Below are 23,321 nucleotides of genomic sequence, written 5' to 3'. Positions count from 1 at the left end.
CTGAAATCACATAGCATGTAATAGTTGTAATTTCTACTGAATTTTTTTGTGGATTGTGTTCAGTAAATGTCCTATTTTCTTTCTTTCTTTCTTTCTTTCTTTCTTTCTTTCTTTCTTTCTTTCTTTCTTTCTTTCTTGAGAAGGTAGGTTTGGGATCAAGACCACTATTTCCCAGTCACAAGCCCTACTTAATATTTCACTTGAGTCACTTTACGATACACTCACATCAGAAATAACCGTTTTAGACACAAGTATACTGGGTTATATATAATACGAAAAAACACTATTCTGTTCTTCGTGAGTAGAGCCATACAAAATATTACACTTTAGGAACTTTTGGAATACATAGGGATCCTTATGGACTTCAGCAAAACAAAACGGAAAAACACTTAACTAGGATGTAACAAGAGTGAAACGCTAGGGTCATGATACACTCTCCGGGAACGTATAGAAGTGCCACTTCTCTGCATTCCGGAAAAACAACTGAATTTCTATAGCGTAATTACAATTTGATTTGAGTGTTGTCAATATACTCGTTAAGAATAGTGATGATGTGTGGCGAAGGTTGTGACAGCAAGACTGAAAGACGAGTAGGCAAAGGTACGTGTAATCTAATTAGTTTCCGCATTAAAATTTCCTGGTGTCGTGCGTATTGGGGGCATTGGAAAAATAAGTGGTCGCTGTCTCCATAAATATGTCCACAGGAACAAGCTGAGTCATTCTTGATATGAAAACTGTGTAGGTACACAGGGGTTAGCGAATGATTGAAACGTAATCTAATAATGTTAGTAGGTAATGTGACGTCGCGTGTACTTACCGTTTGCAAACCACGGTTTCATTGGGACATTAGGTTGCAATTGATAATAGTATTGTCCTTTCGTACTAGCTGATAGACGCCATTGTGTGTGCCATACAAGCTGAGTTTCATGTTTAATACGTGGGAAGAAATCGGAGACCGGAATTTTGATTTGTAATAAATGAGCGGAATCTGCACTTACTTCTTTGGCTGCTAAATCGGCTATATCATTACCTACGTGCTGATTATGCCCTTTTATCCATAATAACGTTATACAAAAGTGAGACGCCTCGAGTTGGAAAATAAGATATTTAACATCGTATACATACGTATTTTGACTTTGGGAGAAAGATTGTAGAGCTTGTAGCACACTTTGGGAATCACTGAAAATATTTATTTTTCTGTAATTCAAATGCTGGACATATTAAAGAGCTTGGTATATGGCATATAGTTCTGCTGTAAAAATGGTTAAACTATTCGGCAACGTATGTTTAATGCTAGTGTGTGTTTGTGGATCAAAAAATGCTGCTCCAACTCCAGTACACGATTTTGAACCATCGGTAAAAAGATGATAATCTACAGAATTTAATAAACCTTTAAATTTCTTATGAGCAGGTGGTTTGAGGGTAGGTGCACGAAAAGATTGATTCGACGAGCCAAAGGGCACAATAATAATAGATGGACGGAATATTTGAATATCATAGATATATGAGTACATATTCAAGCGTGATGTTCGCAAAATGGCTTCGGGAATATGTTGCATTTCAACGTTTGCCATATAGCGGGGTATTGATGATTATTAGGACGACGCTGTTGGTAATATTCATGTAGTAATTTTAATTTAGGGAATATGATGGAGTTCCATCGACTAATATGTTTGAGTAGAAATTTTTTCGAAAGTTTTAACCTTCGAATATGAAGCGGTTCTTCTGAAGTTTCCACCAACAGGGCGTTGGTTGGTGTTTTTATAAAGGCACCCACACTGATATGTAATGCAGAAAATTGTAATCGATCCAATGCTAATAGACTTTGTTTAGAAGCTAAATCAATTATATGTGCACCGTAATGAAGAGTGGAACGAATGGTTGCACGGTATAGCTTTAATGCTGACAATGGGTGCACCCCATGCACGTTTCGTTACTGTTCGTAAGATATTGATTTGAGGATGCCATGTTAGCCTTTGGTATATATAAATGCCTAAATATAAATGCTGTGGGACAAAGGGGATGTTATAATCATCGAAAGTAATAGGACTTCTATCAAAAACTCTTTTGTTAGTAAAAATCATCGCCGCACACTTAGGCAAGGAAAGAGAAAGTCCATGGGTCGATAGCCACCGAAAAACTAGACTTAAAACATGAGATATTGTAGCTCTACAATTGTCAATGTTGTGGTGTGAACAATAAAGTACATAATCATCTGCATAGGCTAGAATTCGGGCATACGGTGTTACTATAGATTCGAGATCTTTCATATAGAGAGAAAACAAAATGCCGCTTAGTATTTATCCCAGTGGCAATCCCTGCGATGTGAGCAGGCCATCAATTTTATGTTGAGTTGATTTAATTGTTAAACTACGATTGGTGAATAATTGGTGTAAAATAGAAATGAATCTGATGGGAAATCCATAGGTAGATAACTTCTCCCATAGGATATGTAATTAAACGGCATCATAGTCGCCTTTTATCAAGAAAACTGCAATAGTAGATTGCTTCCGCCATTTTGTTAATAAGATATCCAAAAGGAATATAATAATAGGTTCCTATGTACTATGACCGCGCATAAAAGCGAATTGGTACTTAGGTAATAACAAATAATATTCTAATATCCACGCCATTCTTTTCATTAGGATTTTACAAAAAAAATCGGATACATGATCCCATTACAATTCCGCGAAAATTGTCAGGTACAGTGGGTCGATTGGTGGGCTTTAAAATGGGAGTTATAAAAAAATTGTTCCATTGCGTTGGCACTTGTAATGTCTCAAAAATGCCATTGTAATATTGTAGTAAGCGGATATGGGCTTGGGAAGGCAATGCCTTTAGCATAAGATACGTGATTGCATGAGTTCCTGGAGAGGAACTATTAACGTTATATAGGTCAGATTGAAGTTCATTATATGTGATTGGTTTTAATAATAAATTAAAATGACAAGAATCACCCACAGGGAAGGGTATGAAGGGGGGATTTACTGATACTGGGGCGAGAGTGTGCAGAAAGTCCTCTAAAACTTGTCGAGGAAATGAAAAGTTAGCTTGATATTGAAACGTTCTTGTAATCATGCGAATGACATTCCAGAATTTCGCGGCCGGTAGCTGTGGAGTGAAAGTAGAAATGAAAGATTGCCATGTCTTACGTTTCTTGGTGTTAAAAATTAGCTTTGTTTTTGCTACATGATTATGTAATTGGAAGTAAAGATGTTGTGTCATAGATTGACGATATTGTTTAAATAATTGTTTTCTCTTAATAATGAGGTCATGGCATTATTTTCCCACCATTTTATTACGTACTCCGGGGAGGGGGGAGCTTATTACCTTAAGAGGTCTGCACGGATGGAAAATGTTTAAATAATGAGTTAAATAGGGAAACAAGGTTGAAAAGGTGATAGATGTACCACGTTCGTGCTGGAGAATATGATTGATATATGCTTGATAAGTTTGGATATTGAAATCTTTATAGGAACGTACATTACTTACGAGTGAAGGGGCATTATAGCTGGAGGTTGTTGGGTTATTACCATAAGTTATGATGATTGGAAAGTGGTCACTGGTGTAAGTGTCGGATAATGTGTGCCACGTGGCAATAGGAGCCATGTTTGTACGGCATAACGTAAGGTCCACAGCACTTGGTGGGGATCCAGGAGGTGTAAAACGCGTTGGTGCGCCGTCATTTAATATAAGAAAGGTCATGACGATGTAACATAACAAGTAAATTTGATCTCTTTATCGTGTCCGTTGTACACCCCCACTCAGTGTGGTGACAATTGGATTCGCCGACAATGAAAAGGTGTTGGAATTGTGCAAATTGCTCGAAAAATTGCGACCATTGACTCTGAGTAACATAAATTTGAGGGGGACAGTATATATTCATAAAACAAGTATTACGGTGTACTATCCTTACCGCATATGTGTGTGGAATAATGTATTGCAAAGTTAGCGGTATATAACTTAATGTCGTTTGTACACATGTGGCTATACCATCGAAACCATTACCATCATGGCGGAGAACCTGATAGCCTTTTAATCGGAAGGAAAATGTGGTTGAAACCACGTTTCCTGCAAAAATATAATGTTAGCCTGCGTTTCATTTATTAAAAATTGTAATTCATGTTGCTTAGAAGTGACACTTCGACAGTTCCATTGTAAAAATCTAATCATAAAAGAATGTTCATGATATGATCCCTTAATTGGTATAGTACATGATGCAGCTGTGGCTCATGGCTCATATTTTGAAGTAACATTATTATAAGTCGCTGGATTTCCTGATGAAGGCCTTCCTTCGTAGGGGTATAATTTATGGCTTGGGGGGCCACGGAAAGTTGCTGCCCACTTTGTTGAGACAAACTTGGTGGATGTGAGACTTGCTCAGATGGTATCATCGTACTCGATAATGGGATAGGGTTTACTGGGGCAGGAAGCTCATTTCGAAGTATGGGCATGTATCCCTGCTTATCATAGCCGGGTTCAGGTGTTGGAGGGGGTGATTGTAAAATAACTTGTGTAAACTTACGTTTACGGGGGTTTGATGTCTGTGAAGATTGAGGATTCGTTGGTAAAGGGGGGAATTGATTTTCCTGTTGTTCAGAATAATAAACTGGAAGTGCTGTTCTAGCTTTAGCTTCCTGAAAGGACAGATATTCTGTGCTCATGAGCCGTTTAATTTTGACCTGATATTTGTGTTCAGGACAGTTCGGAGATCCCGTAATGTGATTCTTCTTACAATAGACACATTGCATGAATTGCTCGGTACAAGCATTGGTTTCGTGCTGCTGGGAACATTTGCCACAACGTAAATTTTTGCCTGACATTGCCGTATCGTGTGCCCAGCGTGTGCGACAGCGGATAGGTGAAAAAATAAGGGTTCTACTTCCATATACACCTTGTATAATGCAACATGATGTGGGAGCGTTTGAGCCCGGAATACGATTTTAAGAGAACCCGTAGGGAGATATTGCGTTTCACCATCTTGGACCACTCGACGATTGAGTCTTTGCACACTTTTGACTGGTACTTCAGATTCCAAATACTGGAGTATATCCTTATTAGATAGACCTTTCTCGACTCCGCGGATTATTCCGACACGCAAAACTTGCGATGAATGGATATATGCTTTGATTTTCAGAGTTTCTAGTATAGGGCTATTAAAAAAAGCATTGGCTTGAGCAGTCGTATGGAAAGTTACTTGAATTCTGTTGCGACCTTTACGTTGGATAGATTTAACATTTAACTTTGTTTCATAGAAACGACGACCAAGAGCCATAGGGTGTAAACTACCTATGTTCTGATCCGTCGTGGATTCCACAAATACAAAATACGGACCATGGTGAAACCTGTTGTAATATTCCGGAGGGGATACTACTTGTGACACCGCTGATTGTTGGTTACGTCGTTCAATATTAGAACGTGATGACACGTCCGTATTAAGACATTGCGAATCATTCCCAGTTGACTGAGATCCCTGTTGTTGCCTCGTATCGATAGATGAATCAGTCACGGATTCCTAATCCATGGGCATTTCAATTTCACGATCCACTAGTAAATTAGTCCCGGACATTGCCAATGTCCCCCCCCCCCACTTTCGGCAGCCATAGCTTACCACTCCTTCACCACACATATACTATGCACAAACGATCACCACTGCCGCGCTCAACTAACTCGCACAAACAAGGTAGTGTACCGCACGACAGATGACAACAGACTGAAGTCCTATTTTCATGCATAATGATGTGATTCGTTCCAATTTTTGAAAACTATCGATTACTATCGATAGGAGAGCTCATACTATCGGAACATATCGATGGCGATTACTATCGATAGTTTGGCGCCTCTAATTCTTCTTCTTCTACTCCTTTTACTCTTGAAATGTTGTTGTTGTTGTTGTTGCTGTTGCTGTTGCAGGAGAAGTTATGAGCTCGATTATTTCACCCAGTCACAAAATATATAATCATCAAATAACACTGATAATGCACAATCACACGCAATTATATACACGACGAAGGGCGCAAGAACAGAGTTGAACACCTTTTCTAGTCACACAGCATAAGCGAAAAAAGACAAACAGAGGAAGCGCACAGAATCGAACACAGTGGAAGCAATAGTATGTAACCATGCCAAGATGAAAAATACGGAAGTTTACAAAGAAATATGGGCATCATCCACATATTGATTGTTAACGTGTATTATAGCAGGAGACATATCAGTAAGCAAACAGGAGACATTGGTGAGGAGAGGTTTATGGAGACTGACAAGACGAGAAAGAAAAGCCGGACGAAAAGAATCAAACACAGGGCACTGAAAGAATGTATTGTTTGCATCAGCAGTCGGTGTACCGCATATACAGGAGGAATGGGTGGAGAGATGGAGAGATGAAATCAATGTTTATACAGAGGAGTGAGGGCATGATTTAAAGCGAAGGCGAATAATGTTTGTAATATGATGGCGAGAATAATTACCCTTAAGATATCAAGAATAAAAGGCTGGATACTGTAGTAAAACTGACCTTTATAAGAGGCAGAATGGTTCCAGTCCTCTTGCCACTGACGATAGGCAGAATTTTTAAGTAGAGGGTAAAAACCGGGCAGAGGAACGGCAAGTTGAAGTTGGGAATTCCTTTCACGAGCAGCTCACTTAGAGAACAAATCAGCTTGTTCATTCCCATAGATACCATTATGGCTAGGGACCCAAGCAAAGGTGAGAACACCCCTATAGTGATGCAGGGTATAAATAAGACTTTTAACATGATACAAATAACAAATGAAAGAGAAATGAGAAGACATTAACGATTGGAGGGCGCTGAGAGAATCCGTATAAATAGCAGCTTGAGGTATAGAATGATGCTTAATATACAGGAGTGCTTGGCGAATAGCAAAACGTTCCGCAGTGTAAACAGAAAATTCACCAGGTAAACGATATAGTTCAGCAACATGCGTATCAGCAATATAGAACGCTGCACCAACACCGAAAGAGTTTTTTGCACCATCTGTAGATATATTGAGGCCAGGATCACCGAGGGAAACGTAGTTTTTAAGAGGAGGGCTATGCAACGAAAAACCCGAAATAGTGGAAGAAAAACACGATGCAGGGGAGACAATGATAGAAGGTACGAAAAATAAACAGTCAAAGTTAACGGAATAAAACGGAGGAGCAAGAGTGCGTAAGATAGAATGTTTATCAGGGAGGAGAACGTGATAGGCATACTACAAAGCAGGCATCTTGCAACGACGAGCTTGCGATACTCCTGAAGTGTTAATGGGTTTATAATGTCACCCAGGTCCTATACTTGTAAAAAGCACCTCCGTCTCAATCTCTATATACTGCCTGCTCTGTGCTGCGATAATTGCGTTTACAGCGACATTGCAGATGGCAGCACTTACCGCACCCAGAGCACATGTTGGTTCAATGAGAGTTCGTCCGTAATATCAATATAAAATGGAACATAATGCTTAACATGTTACTAATTGAGAGGATAATACACATACAGAAACTAACATTTCACATTTGAGCTTGACTTAATATATAGAAATGTAAAATATATCAAATCTTACCAGTTGTGGTAGATATATTAGGATCATCCCACTGTTGCATGGTATATACAAATTTCAGAATTTTCTCGACACTAGTAACGGAGCACTTTCTCAGTCCTTTTCTTACTGTTATTTACCAGCAGTGGACGCAACAAAAATTAAATCACTATTTCGCTTACCCTTTGTTCATGGCCAGATTTCAGGATATGTTTTATAGCACATAATGTAAAGCGTGCGTCCGTCATGTCTTTACATCCACCACTCAATCGCACTGCATTAAACAGAGCTTCTATTGAGTTTCCAGAAAATCATCTAGTGAGAACATAAAATAACCCATTTTATAACAGATAAGACATCCACTATAGATTTCACAGTTAGCGAGACAGCGTCTGCTGTGTCATTAATCAGGCCCTTCAGTTTTTCACATTTTGATTCCAAGTGAATTATTTTAATGTACTTGATGAAATCATAATTCAACCATTGTAAGCACTAGAGTAACTAGCCCCCTCCCCCCAAATGTTTCCTGAAACTAGAACGCGGATCAGCCGTTGTTTTACGTACGGTACGAACAACTTAAAAACTTAGACCGAAATGTTAAATTAACGTTGCAACAAAGAATCTACTAGCAAGGCTGTCGGGCTATACATATTTCTCCATATTATTTGTACTACTTGAATGAAAGGAAAACACTTAGGATTGTGATGCGCGGGGATATTTCCCCGTAGAGGCCTTATTGTTGGGAATATAATAGTGTGTTGACAAATGCCAAGAGATGATGAAAAGGGCAATTAGCAAGGCATTACTCAGTAGGGGGACGGAATGCGACCACCGAGATAACGGGGGCCACAGCCAGAAACAGTTGCAAGCTTACAACATCGTGCCAGCTTTTGCACATCGATTCCAGGAAACAACAATATCCTAGAGATCCTGGGGTTGTACCGTGGTTGAGAAATGTGCTGTGTTTAAGTTACAGCGTTTGAAAGACTGTGACAGGAATGTGAGCTGCACGTTAGTTCCTCATTTTTGTGCCATATAAGTAACTTTTTTTAAATATGCGTGCAAGAGGACAGTCGGGACAACAAGGGATTTTAAAGTCGGCAATGGTGATATGGATATACACAGTGATCATTAGACCCCAGATGACCTATGCATCAATCATTTGGTGGATGAAAGTAGTTCAAGGAAAAGTCAGTAGCAAACTAAATAACCTTTAGGAATGCTACGTATAGCCATAACTGGGGCAATGAAAACTACGCCGATAGAAGCCATGAATACTCTAATAGATCTCCCTCCATTAAGTAACTGTAAGGAGGGACAGCTCATATCGACTGGAGCAAAATGGATGCTGGAAGGCCCGAAGGCCCAATCTTGGTCACTGTAAAATTAACATAGTAATCACAGGGAAATTTTTACGCATGCCAGCTGATTATATGATGCCAAAGTATATGTTTGAGAAACCATTTGAGACCCAGATAACTATAAAGGACTACTGGGACATTAACAGATTGAAAATTGATAGGGAAGATATTGTGTGGTGACAGATGGCTCAAGGACTGAGAAGGGAACAGGAGGAGGGATCAACGGGGAAAGACCTGAGAAACCAATCCAAACGAGCCTAGGCAGACACACTACAGTTTTCCAAGCTGAAGTGATAGCCATCATTACATGCCTTGCAGCAGCGCTGCTGAGGGGGACTAGCGGAGGGGCAGTACTTTTTCAGAAATTTACGTTCTTATTAAACACAGAAAATAAACAAATGCACACCCGGTTACACATCACACAATGTTAAATAATTTATTCATTACTCACCTACTTCACGGTCATTTTCTTCATTTTAAGAGAAAATGTGGAAAGAAATGTTGGTGTACATTCGATGAAGGCGACGATCCAGACTCTTACTTCACCCAAATATTGAACTGTTTAAATGTACAGTAACTACTGCCACTAAACTATTTTGAACTATTTAAATGTAGGTACCTACTATCACTGAAGTCTATCCGAAATACGTTCACAGCACTATATACATTATCGAACTATCGTTGGATGGTCCGTAATCCTTAAGTCCATTCAAATTACTGTACCAACTGATAGGCCTACTACTGAGTCTACAGGACGAATGAAGGACAGTCTACTCACCTTGGCCATACAAATGAAGAATATGGTAGTACCTTGTTCGACTATGGCAGTGTTATTCCTTTATTTAAACACGAATTCCATTCTTCTATGCTGTAAATCCACAAACTAAGAAATGATTTCATCGTCAAAATCAGGCATATCGTAAATGAAGTTTTTCGCAAGAGAAATCATTGCCAGAGCAGACAGTCGTTCTTCGGTCATTGTGTTGCGTAGAAATGTCTTAATACGAGCTAGTGTCCAAAAACAGCGCTCTGCTTCGGCTGTGGACATGGGTGTTGTCACAATTATCCTGAGAAGATTTAGCGTTTCTTTGAACGTGGATTTGAGATTATTTTCTAAAATAAAAGCGGGGAGTGGACTTGTCTAAAGTCTGTCCGCTTATAAATCACTTCTGATTCCGTCTTTAGCCTTTCCTTCTGCAACATTGGATAATGTAACACAGTAGAATTTAATACATTTTCTGGAAAGTTTATAGATAATTTGTCAAATGAATCGGAGTACGGTAGTGTTGCAACTTCAATGTACCCAGTAAATGTAAACCTATCATGCACCTGGCTCATTACAACGGCACAGACTTCTTTCGTTGCAATGGTCCTTGTGTCACTTACTCTACGTCTTTTATCGGAATTATTGTAGTCCGTGAGATCACATGCAATTTCTATTTCTTCACGTTGTTGTGTTACACATTTTGCGAAGTCAGAAATTGCCTTTTTTTGGACTGAATCTGTTTCGCGTTTTTGAAGCTGATTGTAGAGTATGCCAACATGCGGCATTAATTTGTGAAAAACAGACAACCAGGACATGAATATGGTATCCTCAAGAACACGGCGCAGTCCACTGGCTTCATTTACGCTAATAGACGTTTTACCTTCTTCTATTTTCAATGAGTTTCTTTCTATTCTCGTAAACTACATTCAACGTACGAATGTTGTACAGTAGTTCTAGCGGGTAGTGTTTGTCTGAGGGAGTCTAGTTTTCATTATTTCATTCAAGAGGTCACCTCTCTGAGACGAGTTGGAAAAAAAAAAGTTGGGATTGGGGACAAGTTACAGAAAAATAATTTGACTTGGTGATTGTACGAGCAAGCCTTCTGCATTGTCAAATTTAGTTGGTGTCCATAGCAATTAGGGTAGTGTACTTTCAATTTCGCCTGTATACCCCCTGTTCTTCCGCTCATTACACTGGCTCCGTCATAACAAATAAGTTTATGTGGTTTGTCCCTTAATATGGGTTTAATTTGCTCTAATAGACACTGACTCAATCCATCCGCTGTCCTGTCGGCTGAATTCATGAACCCCCAAAACCTTTCATGGACGTGACCCTCTAATGCATATCGAAAAGCAAGTACCAATTGGCATGTGCTTGAAACAACCGTTGTTTCATCTGCTTCTATTGCAACGAACTGGAATTCCCCAATTTCTGAAGAAATTTGTTCCCTACACACATTCAACATACAGTCGAGAAGCTCGTTCTGATTAGTCTTTGACGTACCTTTAAATACATAAGCTTTGGCCAGGTGTTCTTTCATAGCAACGTCTATTTCAGCCGTAAAATTAATGAGACCTTTTGAAAATTCCAGGATTTAGAGAATGTTCGCTCTCATCGTGGCCACGGAGTGTCACTTCAAATTCGCCACGGAATTTTATGCACTGAATAATTCTACGTAACATGTGCCTAGTTTTCCTAAGTTGATCATTGTGCTTGTTAAGGGTTTGGCGACAAGCAGAATCCAGTTGAGTCACTATATTAACTTTTCCTAGCACAGCTAATTTCATGTATGGATTGATATGTCGGGAGGAAATTTCGCACCATTTAAAAAATAATTCCTTCAAATGTTTGAGATCACCCGGCGAGTTGGCCGTGCGGTTAGGGGCGCGCAGCTGCGAACTTGCATCCGGGAGATAGTGGGTTCGAACCCCACTATCGGCAGCCCTGAAGGTGGTTTTCCGTGGTTTCCCATTTTCACACCAGGCAAATGCTGGGGCTGCACCTTAATTAAGGCCACGACCGCTTCCTTCCCATTCCTAGGCCGGTCTTACCGAGTGCGGTGACGGATCTTCAGTAGATAGTGATGGTTTTGATTGTTACCATGTAATTATATCCAACAATCGAAATCATAGCTTCTGTACTCTTAACATAAACCGGCTGCATTATTGAAACTGTTCGTAAAATTTATAATATCGTTCTTAGTTTGTGAGGAAGTAGAATCTTCATTTAATTTGTCTTCTTAGAAAAGAAACAACTTTGGTACTACGCCCCTGAAGGTGACTACCTTCCAGGTCGTAGATATTTCGATTACGGGAGACTAATGTCCAACTCTACTGCACCCACAAACAAGACTCTATCTTCCCCATCCTATGCTTTTCTTAACTCTATCAGTGCCGGGAATCGAATGCAGGATGCCTTAAGTGAAATTTTGAAATAAGGAGACCTAGAAGTAAACAGCCGGCCCCGCGGTGCAGAGGTAGCGTGCCTGCCTCTTACCAGAGGCACCGGGTTCGATTCCCGACCACGTCAGGGATTTTTACCTGGATCTGAGGGCTAGTTCGAGGTATACTCAGCCCACGTGCTTATAATTGAGGAGCTATCTGTCGGTGAGATGGCGGCCCCGGTCTAGAAAGCCAAGAATAACGGCAGAGAGGATTCGTCGTGCTGACCACAAGACACCTCGAATTCTGCAGGACTTCGGGCTGAACAGCGGTCGCTTGGTAGGCGATGGCCCATTGGAGCTGTTGCGCCATGGAGTTTGGTTTGGAAAAGTAAACAGAGAAGGAAGCGACATTCCTGCAAGGCTCTTTAAATTCAAGCTAGTTCTTTCGTCCGGTCTCGTGCATTTAGGACAGTTGTAAAACGTACGCCTTAATAAATGCTCTTCATAAAATCTTTGTAAAATACCAATTGCATTTATTTATAACAATAATCACAAACGCCTCCTTTTCATGTGGATCAGTTGGTAGAGTCGCTGTCCTTCTGAGTCCGAGTTCGCAGGTTCAAATCCCGGCTTGGGTCGGTGGCCCTTAAAACGGTATTGAAATGGCAACAGCTTCATATCGTTGGTTTCTGGCACGCTAATAAAATTATACATACGAATATTATCGTCATAAAACTGTAACTTTATACTACTATATTCTGGATCCCAGGCTTGCGAGGGAAACTAATAGGACAAGGTAAACCCTACCTAGCATATGTCTTTACCAAACAAACAAAATATCTATACCCATACCCCTTACATTCTATATATATGTTGTGTGTGTATTTCTTTGCCGCATTATTCGTATAAAATGTCACTTATTTATAGTTTATCACGTGACCATTATTATAATAAAATTACCGTATTTATTCTAAACAAGAATATTTTATCTTTACTCAAAAATATATATTCTTGCATTCATTTCAGTTGAATTCGGAATATATGAAATGCTGCAGTTATGTTGGGATGAGAATAAGAGACTTCGGCGGTGGGAGGGGGGTGTCGTCTAAGAAGTCCAGACACCCCAGGAGTTTTAACGAATGTACTGTTTTAAGCATTTTACATATAAGGAATCATATTATTAGCTTCCACCACTGTTACTTTGATCCCAGACACTCGTTTCCTTTTTATGTATTCTATGCTACCTAAACTCTGGAAGTTTGGACACCTATCAAAATAAAATTGTGGATAAAGAACTACCTTATTGCACCCCTCAAACTGAATTCCTGGCTACGCTACTGACTGTAAGCATTTCATCTGCTGGTGAATAGAAATTCACACAATCTGAATTGCTTCGCCGAATGTGCTGAGTTCTCCCAACGACGTCGTGGAATGTGAAAAATTTGTAAATTCATTCAATGAAGCGCACCGTCGATTCCGCGTATGAAAAGTCTAAACATGCGTTTATAAACGGGCATGGTTTTCTTTTATGAAGCGAATAGCAGCAGTGACCGCTGGGGAAATATTTGTATATCAGAACATTCATCTTTTCCAATTTCCTCTGTTTATTCGTAATACCAAACAGGCTTGGATGTAAGTCTCTCTGGAGGCGATAGGCTACACTTCTTTCACATGTTTGGAGGTGATGATGCCATTGCTGTCATTTCACTGTCTAGGAACTGGGACCTCATATTTATCAGATGGTAATAGTGAAAATTGAAAAGTTTACGACTAGGATAACATGGATGAGTTACACAGCTTCTCACTTTTCCCTCTCCAAAATGTTTAAACATTGATTCTATAATTGTCAGTCAACGGCATTAATCATTCCTGAACTAAAAGGGATGGATCGGAGGCTTCTAAGCCTTTACCGAGGAAGTAGGCGGCAGGAACAAAGAACTTCCTTGAAAGTTTCGTTTACAAGAAAACACAACAGTTTATTCGCGAGAGCAGGAGATTTTCCAATATCTGTGCCGCATACACATTCAACATTGACCATACAAACGAACTTGTCACTGGTTCGTAATTAGCCATTCAATCGGCAATCACTATTACATTCCTCTCTGTTGGTTTGAGAGTTTTACATTCAGCTCTAAGTCTTTCCTTCACAAATTGGGAAATCCTGACAAACACTACCAACATTTTCCATTTAGGTTACCTGTCCACAGTACTCTGTGAAAGAGCTGACACTAGACCAGGAGTCCTCCCATATTCGTAACCGTTTGGAATAATATTACCCACGCCACCGTGTGATTTGTTCTTACAGCGCGAATTTTGTCTTGCGAAAATTATGGATTTGATTTTTAAAATAAACGGTCTTTTTCATTATATTTAGCTGCTTCCTTTACTTTACTCAGGCGATCAATTTCTGGTTTGTCTTCGAATTTCCTCTGTAGTCTTTTAACTTCATTATGGTTAGTCTTCAGCAGTTATCGCAGTCTCAAGAATTCTCGAACGGAGCCTCTAATATCTGTTTTTCAGATCACTGTTGTCATTCTTACTCTTTGGAATACGGACTTGGATTGAGACACCGTTGTTCACATGAATTTCGTACTCGTCATTCAATGTACTTCCTGCGGTTAAGGAGCTTGTTTCATCATAGAATTCTTCCCAAGAAATATCTGGTCGCGACAGGAAGTATGACCAACAAATGGCAAATAAGTTAATATGGGAAGGACAGCTGATTCAGAAAGTGATGTAACCAACCAGAGGGAAAAATATCCTGGGTGTGGTGCTGATAAAACCAGATGAGCTCTATAGGAAAACTGAAGTAATAGATGGCATTAGTGATCATGAAGCTGTTTTTGTGGTAGTTAAAAATAAATGTGATTGAACGGAAGGTCTTAGAAGTAGGACTATTATAGCCATATGGCTAATAAAACAGGCATGAGGGAGTGTTTGGAAAGTAACTATGATCGGTGGAAAACGGTAAATAAAATGACTCTGGGATGGGTTTAAAGAAATTGATGAGAAATGCGAAAACAGGTTTGTGCCTTTAAGGGTGGTAAGGAATGTTAAAGACCCACCTTATTACAATAGAGAAATAAAGAGACTAAGAAGGAGGTGCAGAATGGAAAGAAATAGATTTAGAAATGGCTGTGGAGGTAAGGAGAAATTGAAGGAACCTATTAGAAAATTGAATCTAGCAAAGAAGGCAGCTAAGGATAACATAATGTCAAGCATTATTGGCAGTCATACAAATATTAGTGAAAAATGGAAGGTTATGCATAGGTATTTTAAGGCAGAAACAGGTTCCAAGAAGGACATTCCAGGAATAATTAATGAACAAGGGGAGTGTGTTTATGAGGATCTTCAAAAGGCAGAAGTATTCAGTCAGCAGTATGTAAAGATTGTTGGTTACAAGGATAATGTCGAGATAGAGGAGGAGACTAAGGTCAAAGAAGTAATATTATTTACATATGATAAAATGACATTTACAATAAGATACAAAAGTTGAAAACTAGAAAAGCGGCTGGAATTGATCAGATTTCTGGAGATATACTAAAGACAATGGGTTGGGATATAGTACCATATCTGAAGTACTTATTTGATTATTGTTTGGTCGGAGGAGCTATACCAGATGAATGGAGAGTTGCTATAGTAGCCCCTGTATTAAAGGAAAGGGTGATAGGCATAAAGTTGAAAATTACAGGCCAGTAAGTTTGACATGCATTGTATGTAAGCTTTGGGAAGGCATTCTTTCTGATTATATAAGACATGTTTGCGAAATTAATAACTGGTTTGATAGAAGGCAGTTTGGGTTTAGGAAAGGTTATTCCACTAGAGCCCAACTTGTAGGATTCCAGCAAGATATAGCAGATATCCTGGATTCAGGAGGTCAATTGGACTGTATCGCGATTGACCTGTCTAAGGCATTTGATAGGGTGGATCATGGCAGACTACTGGCAAAAATGAGTGCAACTGGACTAGAAGAAAAGAGTGACTGAATGTGTGGCTCTGTTTCTAGAAAATAGAACTCAGAGAATTTGAGTAGGTGAAGCTTTAACTGTCCCTGTAATAATTATGAGGGGAATTCCTCAAGGCAGTATTATTGGACCTTTATGTTTTCTTATATATATCAATGATACGTGTAAAGATGTGGAATCAGAGATAAGGCTTTTTGTAGATGATGTTTCTGGTACAAAGTAATAAATAAATTACAAGATTGTGAGCAACTGCAGAATGACCTCGAGAGGTGGACAGTAGGCAATGGTATGATGATAAACGGGGATAAAAGTCAGGTTGTGAGTTTCGCAAATAGGAAAAGTCCTCTCAGTTTTAATTACTGCATTGGTGGGGTGAAAGTTCCCTTTGGGGATCATTGTAAATACCTAGGTATTAATATAAGGAAGGATCTTAATTGGGGTAATCACATAAATGGGATTGTAAATAAAGGGTACAGATCTCTGCACATGGTTATGAGGGTATTTAGGGGTTGTTGTAAGAATGTAAAGGAGAGAGAATATTTGTCTCTGGTGAGACCCCAACTAGAGTATGGTTCCAGTGTATGGGACCCTCACCAGGATTACCTGATTCAAGAACTAGAAAAAGTCCAAAGAAATGCAGCTCGATTTGTTCTGGGTGATTTCCGACAAAAGAGTAGCGTTACAAAAATGTTGCAAAGTTTGGGTTGGGAAGAACTGAGAGAAAGAAGAAAAGCTGCTCGACTAAGTGGTATGTTTCGAGCTGTCAGTGGAGAGATGGCGTGGAATGACATTAGTAGACGAATAAGTTTGAATGGCGTTTATAAAAGTAGGAAAGATCACAATATGAAGATAAAGTAGGAATTCAAGAGGACAAATTGGGGCAAATATTCATTTATAGGAAGGGGAGTTAGGGATTGGAATAACTTACCAATGGATACGTTCAATAAATTTCCAATTTCTTTGAAATCATTTAGGAAAAGGCTAGGAAAACAACAGATAGGGAATCTGCCACCTGAGCGACTGCCCTAAATGCAGATCAATATTTATTTATTTATTTATTTATTTATTTATTTATTTATTTATTTATTTATTTATTTATTTATTGATTGATTGATTGATTGATTGATTGATTGATTGATTGATTGATTGATTGATTGATTGATTGATTGATTGATTGATTGATTGATTGATTGATTGATTGATTGATTGATTGGTATTTTGTGGTGCTACTTTTCTGGTTTAAAGGTAAGGGGAATAATTTGAAGACCGACTGGGCATGCTCTCTGGCTTCAATAAATTTTTATTTTAGTTTTATGATTTATCTCCATCTCTAAAATCCAGGCTACAAACACGAGAATAATCGGATGGAATACATTGACTACCCTTGGTTGATCCTTGTCTTGATGTAGAGTTAAGTCGATTTTCCCAAAATTCTTTACATGAGGGGATTTCAGGAATCCTCACACCTGAAGAACACAACAATTCATCATTTTACAGCCAGAGACACACACATAAATGCTCGATGCAAACGAACTGGAAAACAGCGTGGGCACGGAGATAAGTTGGGTGCGTTAGCTGGCGCTCTTGGCGGGGGTTTGTGACAGTAAGAACTCACGCTGAGAAGAATGTTATCCGTATAGTATAGAGCAGGCAGTATATAGGATTGAGACGGCGGTGGTAAAAAAGTTAACAATGTAACATTTGCACAACCCACATACACAGTGATACGCAGATTATGTTTGCGACATTATTTTATTCACAATCCTTGCTGAAGGAAGGAAGGAAGGAAGGAAGCAGAGAGTGGAAGTGTTCAACTACTTTTTCAAACACACGGGAATAAGTCACTGTTAGAGTATAACATATAAGAAACTATTGGTGTGATAAACTACTTACGGTATCTTATTCGCGATATGCATAGGAAACACACGAGGACACAAGGTGCTATCTCCACGCCACAGTGATCCTCCTCGACGACTTATTACGAGACAAACAAGACCAGATCAATATTTAGGGTGTAGAGTAGTAAGTGAGGTGGAAGTAGTGAACGGTAAAACTTTATGGGAAGGGAGAATACTATACTGAAAGAAGACACAGGCGTATCGACCGATGGATGAGACGTAGAGACTTGAAGAGTTTGTGAATAGCCGAAGCAAAGAACCTAACCTCGTGATGATGTGTGACAATTGACAGTAGCTATGCACTAGAGGGGAACAGCAGGAGTATTATAGAAGCAAGGCAAAATATATATAATAAATAGTACGTATACATAACGTGTAGGTAAGTATATTTTGAAGCAATGATATCATGCTAGAGAAGGTATAAAATAAGAGATTATAAGTTTATATTAGAGTCTTCTAAAACAGCTTTAAAATGCTGAGTATCGCAGGAGAATTGTTGTATACGAGGTACGCAACACACGTTGGTGGAGGGAGTTTTAAATTGAGTAAGCTCGAATAAAGGTCGCGGCGGGAGGAATTGTACAAAGGGCATTGGACGCTGAGATGATTGGTGTCAGCATCGAATGAATTCTTCCTCTTCTTATTGCTTGCTTGGTTTCAGCCGTTGCCTTCGAGACTCTTCTTCTCCTTCCTACTGAGGGGTGTGGTTGGACCACAGTCTAATATAGGCCTAACAGTCGCAAAGTTCTGATGATATTTTTCATCTGAGGGGACTACAGCACACCAGGGGGCCAGGTAGAGGAAACGCTGTACGTTCAAGTCTAATATGGTCATAACTTCTGAACCATTCATGCAAATAATGTCCTGACAAGGTTAATGTAATCCTTCTAAAATACAGGAGGACGTCAAACAATTTATTTCGATAAGGAGTTCGAGAATAATATCGAAAGATTTATTTAATTTTAAGGAATTATTTTTTTACCGGGGACTATAACATAAAATCGCTTCTACCTGTTATATCTCTTGAACCGGTGTCCGTGAACTGTCTTTCACATAATATTTCTTCTGATGTGTAACGCTGAATTTCTGTACCTGCCCCTCGTTTCCTGATTTCTTCCACCTGATCTGATATCGTTGATTGTTAATTTTCATGCATGCAGTTGTTGATCCTTGTTTATTCTAGAAAACTTCACCGCCTATAATTCAGCCTAATCCGGTGTTCTGCAGAGCTGGTTGTCAAATCAAAAAAATCAAAATCAAAATCTCTTTATTTGCAAATGAGGTGTCTACCTCGGTGGCAAATGGTACACTAAAATACATTATTGTCAAGCACTAAATTTTAAATTAACAGGAGACGAATAAAATTTTCCTATAATACAATATTATACAATTTACGCTAATAATTTTTTCTATTAAACACACACATCATCCTTAATAAATTTATATTGTTTACAAAATTCTACTTATAATATCTTACAAACATAGTCAACTCATATACAGTACGGTATGTGAAATTACTTCTAATAATACTATACAACTGGTATAAGATTAAAATTAACATTGAATTTATTTACATATTTATATTTTACCCATTTTGGAACCTAAGTAGCATAACGACCTGCTGCGTCTTAACCAGAGCCCCTTTTGCCACCACTTTTCAGAGTTCCTGAAGGGCCTTCACAGCTACCGTAGCGGTCCCAGGGCCCTCGAAGTCCCCACTGTACTTCACCCCTAAAGGCAGTCCCCTACTTGGGCTGTCCAAACTCCTTAGACCAGGGGATGGAATTAATTTAATCACACACATTTATTATTTACAATATCCTGCACTGGTCGAATGCCCTCTAACATTTAATTTATTATCTCTGTTGTTGTTTATTCTCTTCTTGAATATCTGTACAGATTTTGGAAAAGGATCAAACACTACCCCTGGTAAACTGTTCCACTCCTTCACGCCCTTCCCAATGAAAGAAAATTTACCCCAATCGCTTCTGCTAAAATTCCTTCTAATTTTGTACTTGTGGTCAGTTCTACCAATATAATTATTTTCCAACCGAAGCCTCTCACGGATATCTCCCCATGCTTCTTCTCCTGTATAGGCTCTATATAATCCTATAAGTCTACTTTTCTCCCTTCTCTTACTTAAAGTTTCCCACCCAAGTTCCTTTAACATTTCTGATACACTACTCTTTCTCCTGAAATCCCCTGTTACAAACCTTGCTGCTTTCCTCTGCACACCATCTAGTTCTTTTATTAGGTATTCTTGGTGAGGATCCCAAACACTGTTTGCATATTCCAATAATGGACGAACCATACTTAAGTAACATTTTTCTTTTAATTCTTTGTTGCATCCTTTAAGTAGCCTCATTATGACATGTAACGATCTGTATGCTTTCCCAACAACGTCATCAACATGACCCTTCCAGTGCAAATTACTTTCAAATCTCACACCTAAGTATTTGCACTTGCCATCTTTTGGGATGACTACCTCATCCAAAGTATATTCAAATTCAGTTTTAAAGCTCCTGTTTGTAAAAGTTGTAACAGTTGATTTGGCTCCATTAATCTTCATATTATTTTCTTCAACCCATTCCTGGATACTGTCAAGGTCCCTTTGTAATTCTGAACAATCCTCAATGTTATTTATTTCCCTATAAACAATTATGTCATCTGCATACAATCTTATTTTCGATGTTATATTGTTCCCTAAGTCATTTGCGTATATTAAGAAAAGTAACGGACTGATTATACTACCCTGTGCAATTCCCTTCCAGACTTTCTCTTCCTGTGATATATTATTTCCTACTTTGACTTTCTGAACCCTTGAATTTAGAAATGTTCTTATCCAACGTATAACCCTTACGTCCAATCCTATTCCCTCCAATTTCTTTAATAATATTCCATGTTCCACTCTATCAAAGGCTTTGGAAAGATCTATGGCTATGCAATCTAACTGGCCTCCTGAATCTAACTGATCTGATATGTCCTGCTGAAATCCCACCAGTTGTGCCTCGCAAGAAAATTTCTTTCTAAATCCATACTGGCTCCTCATGAACCAATTTTTATCATCACATATCCCTCTGATGTACTTTGCTATTAAACTCTCCAGTATTTTACAAACTATACTGGTCAGGCTGATTGGTCTGTAGTTCTCTGGTTTCCTTTTATCACCCTTTCCTTTATAAATTGGTATTATTATAGATTCCTTCCATTCCTTTGGTATCACACTATTATTTATGACATAGTCAAAGAGAAATTTTAAATAAGGCACTATATACCACCCCATTGTCTTTAATACCTCCCCAGTAATTTGATCACTTCCTGCTGCTTTTCCTTGCTGAAGCAGTTGGATTTCTCTGAAAATATCTTCATTTGTGAATGAGAAGCTTCTTGTTTCCCTCTGTGTCTCTCCCTCTCTATCTTCTGTTACGGTTTCCAAGTCCTGACAATCTTCTACTGAATCTCGGAATTCCCTACTAAAGAGGTTTGCTTTCTCAGTATCTGTTAAATAGTGTTCACCCCCTTCTCCCACCATTGTAGGAATTTGGATTCCTTTTCCTTTTTGATTCCCAATATATGAATACAGCTTTTTCCATTTCCCTTTGTGGTCATTACCCTCTTGAAGAATGCCATTCATATAATTCTCTTTTGCTTCCTTTTTCACTCTATTCAGTTCCCTCATTAGTTGTTTTCTAGTTTCTCTATTCTCCCTACCTTCTTTGATTTTCCTGTTTACTATTCTACATTTTCTTTTTAATTTTCTTATTTCCCTTGTGTAATAAACAGGGTCTGAGGTCATTTTACCCTTCTTAACAGGTACAAATCTCTTCTCTCCTTCCCAAATTATTCCTTTAAATTTAGCCCAAAGTGTATCCACATTATTCCCTTCACTTATCCAATAACTGAATTGTGATTTAAGGTAAGTCCCAAATTCATCAACTTTAGTTTTTCTGTATAATTTCTTGTCTTTTGTGACCCTCTTATTAAGCATTTTTGGTACGAGTCCTACATCCATTATTACAGCCTTATGGTCACCTATTCCTTCAATTACCTCAGTTTTATCAACAATTTCCCATGGTTTAACCAAGAATACATCTAGCAAGTTATTGAGACGAGTTGGTTCTTGTACTACCTGTGTAAATCCTCCCTCCCAAATTAACTTATTTGCCAGTTTCTGTTCATGGGCTTCACTTGCAGCTCCATTCCATTCAACTTCAGGCAAGTTTAGATCTCCCCCAATTATTACCGTATCATTTTTGTTTTTATGAGTATAATCTATTATTTTCTCAAATATTTCCATATCTCTTTCCTCTCTTCCAGGCCTATATGTTCCTATAATTCCCACCTCCTTCATATTATCACAAACTAATTTTATCCCTAATATTTCATCCCTTTCATCAGTAAACCATTCATGCGAACAATAAGTTTCCTTCACCAGAATAAATACCCCTCCTCCTTTTTTATCTCCTCGGTCTCTACGATAGACTGTATACCCTTCTGGAAATACTTCTGTATTACCCACCCCTTCTCTCAACCACGATTCCACTCCTATCACCACATCCGTCTCATAAGATTCCATCAATGTACCGAATTTTAATTGTTTATTTACTACACTCTGACAGTTTACCAAGAGCAATCTCAGACCTCCTTCCTCCCTAAAACTTGACTGTTGCAATTGGGTAACGTTTGACTCATGAGTTGAGAACTTCCCTGGAACCCAGATCCTTGTACATAGATCTTGATTTAAGGGTCTGGGTTTTCTGGCAAGTTTCCCTGTATGTGCCAGTTTAGTGGTATGGGTTTTCTTAAGTACCGATTAGTTTTCAAATCTCTGTTGATAATTGTAGCAATTTGTCTACAGAGAATTGCTTTTCCATTACCATTTAGATGTAACCCATGTCTAGTGAACATTTGCCTGCCAAGACCTAAAGTATCTACTACATAGACATTTCTAAAACTCTTACATAATCTCTTGATTTTTATATTTACATCATGTACAGCTTTGTTCACACATGAGTCCTCTAAAAGGTCATACCTGGGTGGCACATTTACTACAATTACTTTTGAGTCAGGTAGTTTGGAAATCTTACCTCTGAGAGTCGTAATTAGTTCCTCACCTTCATTTGCAGCAATGTCATTTGTACCACTCACAATCACCACATAATTGTCCTTCTCTGACACAGGACACAGGTCCTTCAGCTTCATTTCTATTTTCCAATAAGTCTATTTTCCAATAAGTCCAGCACCAACCAATATGTCTGTATCTCCAGGCTTGTTGAATATGCGTCCTACCAAGCGAATGTCCTTTGAAATAATAATCTTGTCCTTCTTGATCTCTAACTGTGGCAATCGTCCTGTTATATGTTTTTGGCAAAACCAGATATTCTGCTTCCACCTCAAATCCGTCAGTCCTTGA

This window comes from Anabrus simplex, chromosome 5 (assembly GCF_040414725.1).
Source record: "Anabrus simplex isolate iqAnaSimp1 chromosome 5, ASM4041472v1, whole genome shotgun sequence".
In the NCBI taxonomy this organism is placed as follows: Eukaryota; Metazoa; Arthropoda; class Insecta; order Orthoptera; family Tettigoniidae; genus Anabrus; species Anabrus simplex.
Note: the sequence above shows the minus strand (reverse complement) of the source record.